Here is a 13,018-nt window from a genome sequence, read left to right as displayed (position 1 = left end):
TGGTGCAAACTTCTTGTCTTGAAGTTTTATTGGTCTCCCGCGTAAACCAAGCTACTCAGCCTCTTTTCTCCACTGAATTTTCCTACTGAGCTATCCTCATTCTATTACTCTTTATATCTCTAATTAATATCTAATTGAAGCTATTGTTTCCTGATCCTTGCCAACGCCGTCCCCGCTTCGAATACCCTGGATCAGCCGGGGCTGGACCCCGGCAAGTAATATACACAGATCTTTACCAATAAGAAAATCACTGAAGCTGAGTCATAAAATCACTCCAACAGTTTGACATCCCCATAATCTCTGAAGCTCTGAAAAACCCTTGCATAAAGTCTTTACCTAAAGGCAAGTGCAATACACTTCTAGCAGTGGAATTTAGGGTGGCACTGACAGTAAAGAATCTGCCTGCAGTACAGGAGACCTGGGTTTGATCCTTGGGTCAGGAAGATCCCCTGTAGAAGGAAATAACAACCCACTTCTGTATTCTTGCCTAAAGAATTCCCGAGGTAGAGGAGCCTGATGGGCTATAGTACATGTGTTTGCAAAGAGTGGGACATGATTGAGAGACTAACACTTTCCTTCTTTCTTTTGTCTGACTCAGCAGTACGTAAGAAAACTTCAAGAGAATCCCACTTTGCACTCATAAAGGCATAGAAATGACCCCTGACTTTGTCAACAGAAGGATGGAGATATGTACAATATTTCAGAGAATGCCTTTATATTGAATAATGTTAACTTTACTGATATCATTTATAATACCCGTTATTCTAATTAATAAGACACCAGTATCACCACTGAAAACCCATTTATCCTTTAGCCTCTACACAAGGTAGCAAAGTCTCTGGTCTTGATGAAAGATAAAGATACGCAAAGTACTACTTCTGCACAGTGGTCTGCTTTCTGATTAAATACTTGGTAATATCCATAATGGGCTTCCTTGGTGGCTCAGTGATAAAGAATCTGCCTGCCAATACAGAAGACATAGGTTTGATCCTTGGTTCAGGAAGATCCCCTGAGAAGGAAATGGCAACCCATGCCAGTATTCTTGCCTGGAAAGTCCCATGGACAGAGGAATCTGACAAGCTACAATTCATGGGATCACAAAAGAGTCAACACAACTTAGCAACTAAACAACAACAACAAGACCCATAATGTAAGATTTCTTGGTTAGATAATTGCTTGACTCTCAAGAATGGCTTCGGAGAAGGCAATGGCACCCCGCTCCAGTACTCTTGCCTGGAAAATCCCATGGATGGAGGAGCCTGGTGGGCTGCAGTCCATGGGGTCGCTAAGAGTCAGACACGACTGAGCGATGTCACTTTCACTTTTCACTTTCATGCATTGGAGAAGGAAATGGCAACCCACTCCAGTGTTTTTGCCTGGAGAATCCCAGGGACGGGGGAGCCTGGTGGGCTGCTGTCTATGGGGTTGCACAGAGTCGGACACGACTGAAGTGACTTAGCAGCAAGAATGACTTAAACATTACCTCAGACTGTTTATGCTGAAATTTTTACAAGTATATTACATATGTTACCATTGTTTTATGAGGAGATACAGTGATACTTTTTTGCTTCATTTTCCTTTATTCTATTTTAAAAGGAAAATTTTTAAATCATCAAACTCAGTAGTAATATTTTTGTCTTGAAAACAAATCATCAAATTTCATAATGGTACTTTTATCCTGAAAATAAGATGTGCAGGGATTTTAAGGTTTCCTTACACACAACTCTGTTGCCATTTTTTGGCAATTGTAATTCCCTCTCATAAATTTCTGGTAAGTAATAGCCAACACAAGAAAAGGCAACAAATCTTCAAAACTACTTAAAGAAGTACTTTTCTAAGTATATAGATAAAAATTCAACCTGCCTTAATTGTCTCAGGTCACACAATAATCTTGAACCCCAGGCACCAGAGCAACATAGGTGCAATAGCTTTGAGTAAGTGTGTTTATACGTGCTGAGATCAAGAAGGGATGGAGGCATGAAGAGGGCAAGAGAGGCCTTAGGAAACCCTGCTCTAGGCTTTGCCTGAGAAGATTTCATTCCTTCTATTAGTTTTTCTGTGCAACTGCCCTTCAAGTTATGCCCGAGGATTTTTAAAGTGCAGGACGGCTCTTAAAGGACAAAGACTAAAGTGCTGTGTGGGAATAACCGGTTGAAGTTGACCAAGATTATAAAGTAATTTGCAAAGCTATTTGCTTCTAGGCAAAGCATTTAAGTGTTAGAATATCATGGCACTACAAAAGAATTATCTAAAATGAGGTAATATGCTGTATTGCACTGTACAGGCTATAAGCAATTATGGAGGGATATACTTTCTTCACTTGTATTAATAAGGCTGAGCAGAATATAAAGAAATAAAAGCCTGGAGTATATAACAACTCCTGAGGCAAATTGAAAGAAATTATGAAAGAATTCATTGTATTATTGAAACAAAGCGAAATGAAATGCATTGTGACAACATGATATAAATCACAGGATAATATCACATCTTAATAACCAATGCTGAACAGAAGAGAGACTTCTGTGTTGATTTACTGTGTAGAAAATGTGACATGACAGAAGACCCTTCACCAGCCACATCTTTACATACCAGTACTGTCAGACATGCTTTCCTTTCAAGCGTATGACTGAGAAGCTTTCCAGAGCAGAATGGACATGGGCTGAACAGAGTGTGGTCACTGGTTTTTCTTACCTGCCCCATTCCACTCAGTCAATGCTCTGATCATTCTACTGTCCTGAAATGAAAATCCCAAAGCCAAATTTTTATTCAGCAATATAATCCTACAGATAATTACTATGTGCCAAAACAAGACTGCAGAAAGTATAATCTATTAGCAATAACTTGTGTCTAAGAATATAATTGCATCTGGAATAATGAAATGCTCATTTTAGTATCAAAATTAATAATGTCATATCAATGCCATTAATAATTAAGGATTCTTTTTTTAACATCACATCATTAATAACAACTCATTATGAACCATTCTATTAATATGAACAATAATAAAAATAATATCACATTATCTTTACATAGCTACAATTTTACAAGGATAATGAAAATTTTATACACATATTGGACTAGATCCTGCTGTGTCCAAGAAAGCAGTTCTGGAAATATATTATATTATACTTTAACATCAATAAAGTTATCTTTCTGTTTTCCTAGACAGTAACTTGTGAGTGTAAAAATTTATCATTGAATACTCAGGATGTATATGAAAGTTCTGTTTATAACTTTCCATTTCTACATTTATAGGGAAGAGCATGGGATCAGGGACAAGTTCTTAGTTTAGTCTTAGGCTAATTCATTGAGGGGTGCATGCATGACCTTTTTATATTTTCTTTATAATTTAAGTATAGGTTACATATAACACTTTTAATGCATGTAATATTAACTAATATTTTTAAAATAGTCCATCTACCTGTATTCCCAGGGAATCATATCTCAATTATTCAACACGGATAATTTTTATTTAGCCAAGTTTTCTCTATCATTCTAACATATCTATGTATCTCTGTCATAAACATATTACAGCCTGCAGGACAAATCTGGCCCACAGTCTATCTTTTGTAAGTAAATTTTTAAGAAACATAACCATTGGTTTTGATATTAACTGTGAGTTTAAGAGCACAGTTAATATCAGTAAGAAGAGTAAGTAGTAGCAACAGAAACCACATGTCCCACAAAGTTGAAATATTTACTCTCTGACCCTTTAGAGAAAAAAATTGTGGATCTCTTTTCCAGGTGATAAGAAGGAACTAATTCTGACATTTCTAAAATATAGATTTAAAAAATTTAAAAGGAGAGAGAAAAGAAAATCAACAGCATATCTTTAAAAACTTTCATGTTCATATTTTAGAGTTCCTCATGTTAGGATGAAAAGAAAATGCAGTTGCTTTATTCATTGCTATTTGTCACTGCTGGAATGAGTATAAATATACAGTCTAAGGTCAGTGCTGGGAATTAGGCTCTTGACCTCTCCCAAAGCATTCAGAACTAGAAACAGGCAGCCATGTAACTGAGAAGGTACAACTACCTCAAAAAGAAAGAAGGATTTTATTTTAATTTTTGTATTTTAAGTCTTTTATCTTTAAAATTCTTGAAATTTAATTTTTACCCCCAAATATATTAAAGTTTTTTCTTTTAACATCATGAGGGGAAAAGAAATATTTCATGGTACTTTCTGCTACTTGTATTGGCTACTGAAAAGAACTAAAAAAATTGCATGAACTTTTAAAGTATATACTTTTTTAACATTTTATTTTATATGGGAGTAGAGTTGATTAACAATGCTGTGTTAATTTCAGGTGTACAGCAAAGTGACTCAGTTATACATATATCTATTCTTTTTCAAATTATTTTCCCATTTAGTTTGCTACATAATATTGAGCAGTGTTTCCTGTATATACAGGAAGTCTTTCTTGGTTATCCATTTCCAATATAGCAGTGTATACATGTAAATTCCAACTCCTAACTATCCCTCCCCTGCTGCCCTTTTCCCCTGGTAACCATAAGTTTGTTTTTTAAGTCTGTGAGTGTGTTTCCATTTGGTAAATAAGTTCATATAAAAGAACGAAATAATGCCATTTCAGAAACACAGATAGAACTAGATATTGTCATACTGAGTGAAGTAAGTCAGAGAAAGAGAAGTATTGTATAATATCAGTTATATGAGAAATGTAAAGCAGAATGTTAAAGGGGACAATGTGTAGCATTTGAAGCAGCATTGCTGAAAGACATAGACCAAAAATATAAAAGAAGCACCAAAAATCTACTTGAGAAAATGAGATAACATATGAACAACCTGAAGTGAAACCCAAGACATGATTAAAAACAAAAAATAATGAAGTGAAAAAATATGAACAAGATAATAGGTATGAGAAGATAATAAACAACCTCTATCAGATGTAGAACAAATGAATCAGTTGTAAGACCAAACTGAAGAACTCTCTCAGAAGTCAGCAGGAAGGGATAAAGACATAGAAATACAAAGGAAAACATGGGAATAAAAGTAGAATAATCAGAGGAGATATTTTAAAAACGAACATTTTTTTTTCACAATAAAGCTGAATGAATGACCTCAAATACAAGTTCATATTGGTAAAGTTGAGTAGTAAGGAAGCAACTTCATATCTGGACACATTATATTAAGAACATAAAAAAAACACAGAAATATTTTTAAAATCTTCCAGACAGAAAGAGCAAATTACCCCAGGAATAAGAATCAGAATGTCATCAACTCTATTATAGCAACACTGGATACAAAGAACAGGAAATCATATTTTTAGAGTATGAATGGAAACAAAATTTTGAACTTAGATTTTCTATACAACCATAGATCAATGAAGAATTGTAAGAAACAAATAAGATTTCACAGTTTTAGCACTGATTACAAAGACTAATATCAAAAACACTAATGTGGTAAGAACTCAAAAGACCAAAAAAAAAAAAAAAAAATCCAGGAGGATACTTCTAGATATATGGAAAGTAAGGATAATTGAATGTCTACAACCATGTATTATTACCTTTAAAAAAAACAGCTGAAATAGAAGAAAATGGAAAAGCAGAGTGATTCCATAACAATCCAGAATCAAAACTGAGAAATTATCAAGATCTTTGTGGATGTAGTAGTGAAGGAAGACCAATGAGACAGGACAGCAGATCCAAGTAAATATCTGGTCTGGGAGGATCAATACATATTGGCACAGCTAAGGAAATAATACAAGTAAGTAAACATAAGGCCTAAATTAAGAGAAACCACTGTAAAAACAACATATAACTTAAAAAATAGCTAAATAAAAATTTAATGCACACAAAAGAAAGTTTATAAATAAAAATACATTTCAATGTTTGACCATGAATGGGGATGGGAAATGGAGATAAAAGGAGTGAATGAATGAATGAAGCATGGAAGTTGTGATTAACTCCACCCTCTGCACCCAAAGTTCAAACAAAATACACAAACAAATGGAAGAAACAGAATGGTTTTGTGACTCTTCCCTTTAAAAATTAAAGCAGGTGTTTCCCTAAAACTCACCTTCACAAATGTACATATATTGGTTTTTATTTGCAGTGTATGAATATCTAGAACAATAAGTCCTCGGAATATAAATTAAACAGTTTGTGATCTTATGAAAGTTTGATGAGTGAATGCTAAGGAAACCATAAAAAAATAAAACTTACCTGTTCTCTGCCTGAAGAAGACGAACTGAGCAATTCTCGGTAGTTTATGATGATGAATAATGCTTAAAAACACAGCCAATTTCTATTTGAGATTGAGTTTTATTGCTTGAACTAAAGGACACTGACATTTTGCTTCCATAAAACACATTATGTAGGATTTTTCAAGAATCTGAGAGGTTTTGCTATTGTAAATCCATAGAAACTGAGAGTGTGTGTGTGGTATCTCTGTAAGTGAATGCTTTCAAGATATTCTCATTTTAGTGGGAACTGAAGGATCCTGAATTCTAATCTTGGTGGTGCTGAGAAAGCCCTTTTAAATTTGCCCCAGTATTGATATCTCCTATGTAATGCTTGACATTGGTATTTGAGATGAAACAGACTCATCTTCTCAGGATGAGTCAGTTTTGTTAAGGAAGACTGCCACAAGGAGAGTTGAGCTCTATGAATCAGGGTAATATCCAATGCAAAATCTGAGCTGAGGAGTACAAACTTTTTTTTCTTTTACCGAGTAATGTCTTTTTGAAAGGGTTGTTTGTGAATTCAAGAAAATGAGCCATTTAGATTATTGTCATTTGTGTAGAAGGTAGCTAGAGAACGATCAAAGAGTAGCTGGTAGAGAATGGAAGTAGTTTCACCCTTGATAGGGAGAGTAATAGAGTCCAAGCTTTGCAGTTAGAAGGACTTAGGCTAGAATCCTGACTCTATTGCTCTGTGGCTATTCCGAAACTGTTTCTTCATACACAAAATGAGTATAACAGCACCTGCAAGAAAAGTTACTGTCAAAAATTTTAAAGGATAAAATAACAGAAAACAGCACTTAGTAAGCAGCAAAAATATTACCATTCCCATCTCCTGATTATACATTCTGTTTTCTAAGACAAATGCTTATAAGAGCCTCAAGTCTAGTTTTTCTCTTTCACCTTCTTGTAAAAATCATAAGGATCTAGAAATAACTCCCTGAATTCATGTCAGTAGGTACTGCTTCTGCTTCCTTTATGCCCAGAAAATGTGCACTTCCAAATAAGAAGTGGTGGTCAGGAGAAATTCTTAAGAGATAAATACAGATAGAGAAAAGTGGTGATGAAATTTTCACATAAGTATATCATATTTGATCATGAGTCAGGCACACTTTTGTTCACTCATTTCTTGGATGTATCTGACCTTTTATGTTCCAATTTCTTTATTCCAGGAATAGAAGTTCATCCCCTCGATTACTCTGGCCTCCAACAGCAGCACGTGCCATGACCTCCTCAACCTAAGGAGTGTTGCTTTTCTGGTCTGCAAAAGGTGGTAGTCTATGATTGGCTCTAGTTCCTGTACCTATCTGATACTTGTGCATGACAATGACTTAATATTTGCTCCAAATATTTATAGATGACCATTTAGATTCACTTATGGGAACAAAATCTCCCCTTGAAAGAAACATTTGAAGTTTACATTATCTGAGTAACTATTATAAAAACAGCATCAGCAAACAGGGGATAGTTATATTTTATTAACCCATGAGTCTCAGTTAACTTAGAAATGAATATTGTGATTGTGTTTAATGACTTCATTTTTGCAGTGCAAAAATATCTAATTTATCCATTTGGCTTAATCTTTTAAAATATAAGGATGCATTTAGAAAAATGTGATGTATATTTAATTCATAGCCACAATAAATTTTGATATAGATAAATGAGCTACATATGAAGTAATAAAAGTACAGTATTATTAGAACAAAATATATTAACATAAGCTTATATTCTTGGGGAAGGGCTTCTGAGGCAAGGTGCAGAACAAAAATAACATGAATATACTTTAGAGACAAATGGAACATAAGCATATAATCAAATGACAAACAAATGGCATTTTTCACAGAACTAGAATAAAATATTAAACAAATTTGTATGGAAACACAAAAGACCCCAAATAGTCAACACAGTCTTGAGAAAGAAAACCAGAGTTGGAGAAATCAGGCTCCCTGACTTCAGACTAGACTATGAAACTACAGTAATCAAAACAGTATGGTACTGGAACAAAAACAGACATGTAGATCAATTCAATAGGATGGAAAGCCCAGAAATGAATCCTCACACCTATGGTTAACTAATCTACAACAAAGAAGGCAAGAATATCCAATGGAGAAAAGACAGTCTTTTCAATAAGTAGTGCTGGGAAAACTAGACAGCTACATGTAAAAGAATGAAAGTAGAACATTCACTAACACCATACATAAAAATCAACTCAAAATGAATTAAGACTTAAAATATATAACTTCTAAAAGAAAAGATAGGCAGAACACTCTTTGAAATAAATTGCAGCAATATTTCCTTAGATCCATCTCCTAAAACAATGGAAATAAAAATAAATAAATGGGACCTAATTAAATATAAAAGCTTTTGCATAGCAAAGGAAACCATAAACAAAATGAAAAGACAACCTACATAACGGGAGAAAATATTTGCAACTGATGCAACTGATGAAGGATTAATCTTCAAAATATACAAAGAGCTTATACAGCTCAATATCAAAATATAAAACAACAACATAATTAAAAAAATGGGCAGAAGATCTAAATAAACATGTCTCCAAAGAAGGCATACAGATGGCCACAAAGGACACGGAAAGATACCCAAATTCACCAATTATTAGTGAAATGCAAATCAACACTATGATGAGGGATCACTCCAATGGGTCAGAATGGTCATCATCAAAAAGTTTCTAAGTAATGAATGATGGAGAAGGTGTGAAGAAAAATGAACTCCCCATACTGTTGGTGGGAATGTAAAATGGTACAGTCACTATGGAGAAAAATATGTTGTTGCTGCTGTTCAGTTGCTCAGTCATGTCTGACTCTTTGTGACTCCATGGACTGCAGCACGCCAGGCTTCCCTGTCCATCACCATCTCCCAGAGCTTGCTCAAATTCATGTCCATTGAGTCAGTGATGCCATCCAAGTATCTTGTCCTCTGTTATCCCCTTCTCCTGCCTTCAATCTTTCCCAGCATCAAGGTCTTTTCCGACGAGTCTGTTCTTCACATCAGGGGGCCAAAGTATCAGGGTTTCAGCTTCAGCATCAATCCTGACAATGAATATTCAGGACTGATTTCTTTCGGGATTGACTGGTTTGATCTCCTTGCAGTCCAAGAGATTCTCAAGAGTCTCCTCCAACATCACAGTTCAAAAGCATCAGTTCTTCAGTGCTCAGCTTTCTTTATAGTCCAACTCTCATATCCATATGTGACTACTGAAAAAAACATAGCTTTCACTAGATAGACCTTTGTTGTTAAAGTAATATCTCTGCTTTTTAATGTGCTGTCTAGGTTTGTCATAGCTGTTCTTCCAGGGAGCAAATGTCTTTTAATTTCATGGCTGCAGTCACCATCTGTAGTGATTTTAGAGCCCAAGAAAATAAAGTCTGCTATTGTTTCAATTGTTTCCCCATCTATTTGCCATGAAGTGATGGAACTGGATGCCTTGATCTTAGTTTTTTGAATCCTGGATTGCAAAGTCAAGTGGGCCTTAGGAAGCATCACTACAAACAAAGCTACTGGAGGTGATGGAATTCCAACTGAGCTATTTCAAATCCTGAACAATATTGCTGTTAAAGTGCTGTACTCAATATGCCAGCAAATTTGGAAAATTCAGCAATGGCCACATAACTGGAAAAGGTCAAGTCTCATTCCAATCTGAAAAAAAATGCAGTGCCAAAGAATGTTCAAACTATTACACAATTGCACACATTTCACATGCTAGCAAAGAAATGCTCAAAATTCCATAAGGTAGGCTTCAACAGTATGTGAACTGAGAGCTTTCAGGTGTTCAAGTTGGATATAGAAAAGGCAGAGGAACCAGAGATCAAATTGCCAACATCCATTGAATCATAGGAAAAGCAAGAGAATTCCAGGAAAACTTCTGCTTCATTGACTATGCTAAAGCCTTTACTATGTGGATCACAACAAACTGTGGAAAATTCTTAAAGAGATGGGAATACTAGACAGCCTTGCCTGCCTCCTGAGAAACCTGTATGCAGGTCAAGAAGGAACAGTTAGAACCAGGCATGAAACAATGGACTGGTTCTAAACTGGGAAAGGAGTAGGTCAAGGTTATATATTGTCACTCTGTCTATTTAACTTATATTCATAGTACATCATGCAAAAGTCTGGGCTGGATGAAGCATAAGCTGGAATCAAGATTGCAGGGAGAAATATCAATAACCTCAGAAATGCAGATGACACCACCTTTATGACAGAATGTAAAGAGGAACTAAAGAGCCTCTTGATTAAGGTAAAAGAGGAGAATGAAAAGGTTGACTTAAAATGGAGAATAGTATAGAGGTTCCCTAAAAAACTGAACACAGAACTACCCTGTAGTCCTGCAGTCCCACTCTTGCACATGTATCCATAGAAAACCATAATACAAAAAGATATATGCTCTCCAATGTTCATTTCAGCATTATTTCCAATAGCCAAGACATGGAAACAACCTAAATATCTATTGACAGATGAATGGATAAAGAAGAATGACATATTTATACAAAGGAATATTACTCAACCATAAAAATAAATGAAATAATGCTATTTGCAGCAACATGGATGGATCTACAGATTCTCATACTAAGTGATGTAGCCAGACATTAAAAATATAATATCATTTATATATGGAATCTAAAAAAATTAAATGATGCAAATGAACTTATATACAAAACAGAAACATACTCAAAGACTTCAAGATTAGTTTATGATAACCACTTCACAATAAATGTGGAAAATTCTGAAAGAGATAGGAATACCAGACCACCTGACCTGCCTCTTGAGAAACCTGTATGCAGCTCAGGAAGCAACAGTTAGAACTGGGCATGGAACAATAGACTGGTTCCAAATAGGAAAAGGAGTACTTCAAGGCTGTATATTATCCCCTGCTTATTTAATTTATATGCAGAGTACATCATGAGAAACTGGGCTGGAAGAAGCACAAGCTGGAATCAAGATTGCCGGGAGAAACATCAAAAACCTCAGATATGCAGATGACACCACCCTTATGGCAGAAAGTGAAGAAGAACTAAGGAGTCTCTTGATGAAAGTGAAAGAGGAGAGTGAAAAAGTTGGCTTAAAGTTCAACATTCAGAAAACTAAGATCATGGCATCCGGTCCCACCACTTCATGGCAGATAGATGGGGAAACAGTGGAACAGTGGCTGACTTTATTTTTCTGGGCTCCAAAATACTGCAGATGGTGATTGCAGCCATGAAATTAAAAGACGCTTACTCTTTGGAAGGAAAGTTATGACCACCTAGATAGCATATTGAAAAGCAGAGACATTACTTTGCCAACAAAAGTCCGTCTAGTCAAGGCTATGGTTTTTCCAGTGGTCATGTATGGATGTGAGAGTTGGACTATAAAGAAAGCTGAGCACCGAAGAATTGATGCTTCTAAACTGTGGTTTTGGTGAAGACTCTTGAGAGTCCCTTGGACTGCAAGGAGATCCAACTAGTCCATCCTAAAGGAAATCATTCCTGGGTGTTCATTGGAAGGACTGATGTTAAGGCTGAAACTCCGATACTTTGGCCGCCTGATGCGAAGAGCTGACTCATTGGAAAAGACCCTGATGCCAGGAAAGATTGAGGGCAGGAGGAGAAGGGGATAACAGAGGACGAGATGGTTGGATGGTATCATCGACTAGATGGACATGGGTTTGGCTGGACTCCGGGAGTTGGTGATGGACAGGGAAGCCTGGAGTGCTGTGGTTCACGGGGTCACAGAGTCGGACACGACTGAGCGACTGAACTGAACTGAACCACTGAAGGTAGAAAATCTTAATTTGTACAAAAACATGGATGAGGTAGGATTAAATGGGAAGGTAGGTGGATTATAACAATTTTTATTTACTTAGGAATTTCCATTTTATTCTATCAAATGTATCTGGAATATTGACAGAATTATACTAATTCTCAATGGCATCATCAGCAAGATGGCTGATAGCTCTGTGGTTCTTGTAGCATCTATTGCCGGAATTCTAACAAATCTTAAGTTTTTAATACATGTGCATATGTTTATGTATTTCTTCAAATGGCAATTTTAGAACATTAACTTGAAATATTTAAATATAAAAGCTGATAAAGGCAACTTGACTATTTCAGAGTTTCTATACAGATAAAAATTAAACCTTTTTTTGGTAGAAACAGAAATAGAAAGATAATCTTTTTTAGAGTTCAATCAACTAGGAAGGAAAGGCGTTTTCGTTGTTTAAGAATAAAATACTCACAAGGAAGGTGAAATACTTGTCTCTACTGGATATTCAACCTGTACAAATACACATTTAAATAGCTACTTCCCTGGTATCCAGTCCTTGAAATATCCATTTAAATAGCCTTTGGCTATGACTACCTGGATTTTAAAATAGTTCTGTTTTCAGTGTCAAACATTTGGTATCCATTTGCTACACTTAAAAAAAAAAGGGTTGGGCAATGTTGTGTCTTTTAAGATACAGTAACATGACAGAAAGTGACAAATGGGGGAATATGTCACAATGAAGCATGATATATTATAGCAGAGTGATATGCTGATACTCAAAGAATCCATAATATGCATCTTTCTTTTTATTTGCTGCTAAGCAGAGGAGATTATTCTTATAGATTAAGAGACTACTGTCACATCTTAGGTAACAAAGTAAATATATTTCACTACATTAATATTTCTGTATAAAACAGTTATGCACTTTTTCTGTACTTCCTTTCTATTAATTTCAGATTAGTAGGAGATGTATTTATAAATAGAGTTCTATTCCTTAGGCCTGATTTATCCAGTAGTAATACAGTATTCTGAGTCTGAATTTCTAAGTCATTAAGAATAAA

Source organism: Bison bison, unplaced genomic scaffold (assembly GCF_000754665.1).
Source record: "Bison bison bison isolate TAMUID 2011002044 unplaced genomic scaffold, Bison_UMD1.0 scf7180017864035, whole genome shotgun sequence".
NCBI classification, from domain to species: Eukaryota; Metazoa; Chordata; class Mammalia; order Artiodactyla; family Bovidae; genus Bison; species Bison bison.
The sequence above is the reverse complement of the archived record's forward strand: the minus strand, read 5'-3'. Positions refer to the sequence as shown.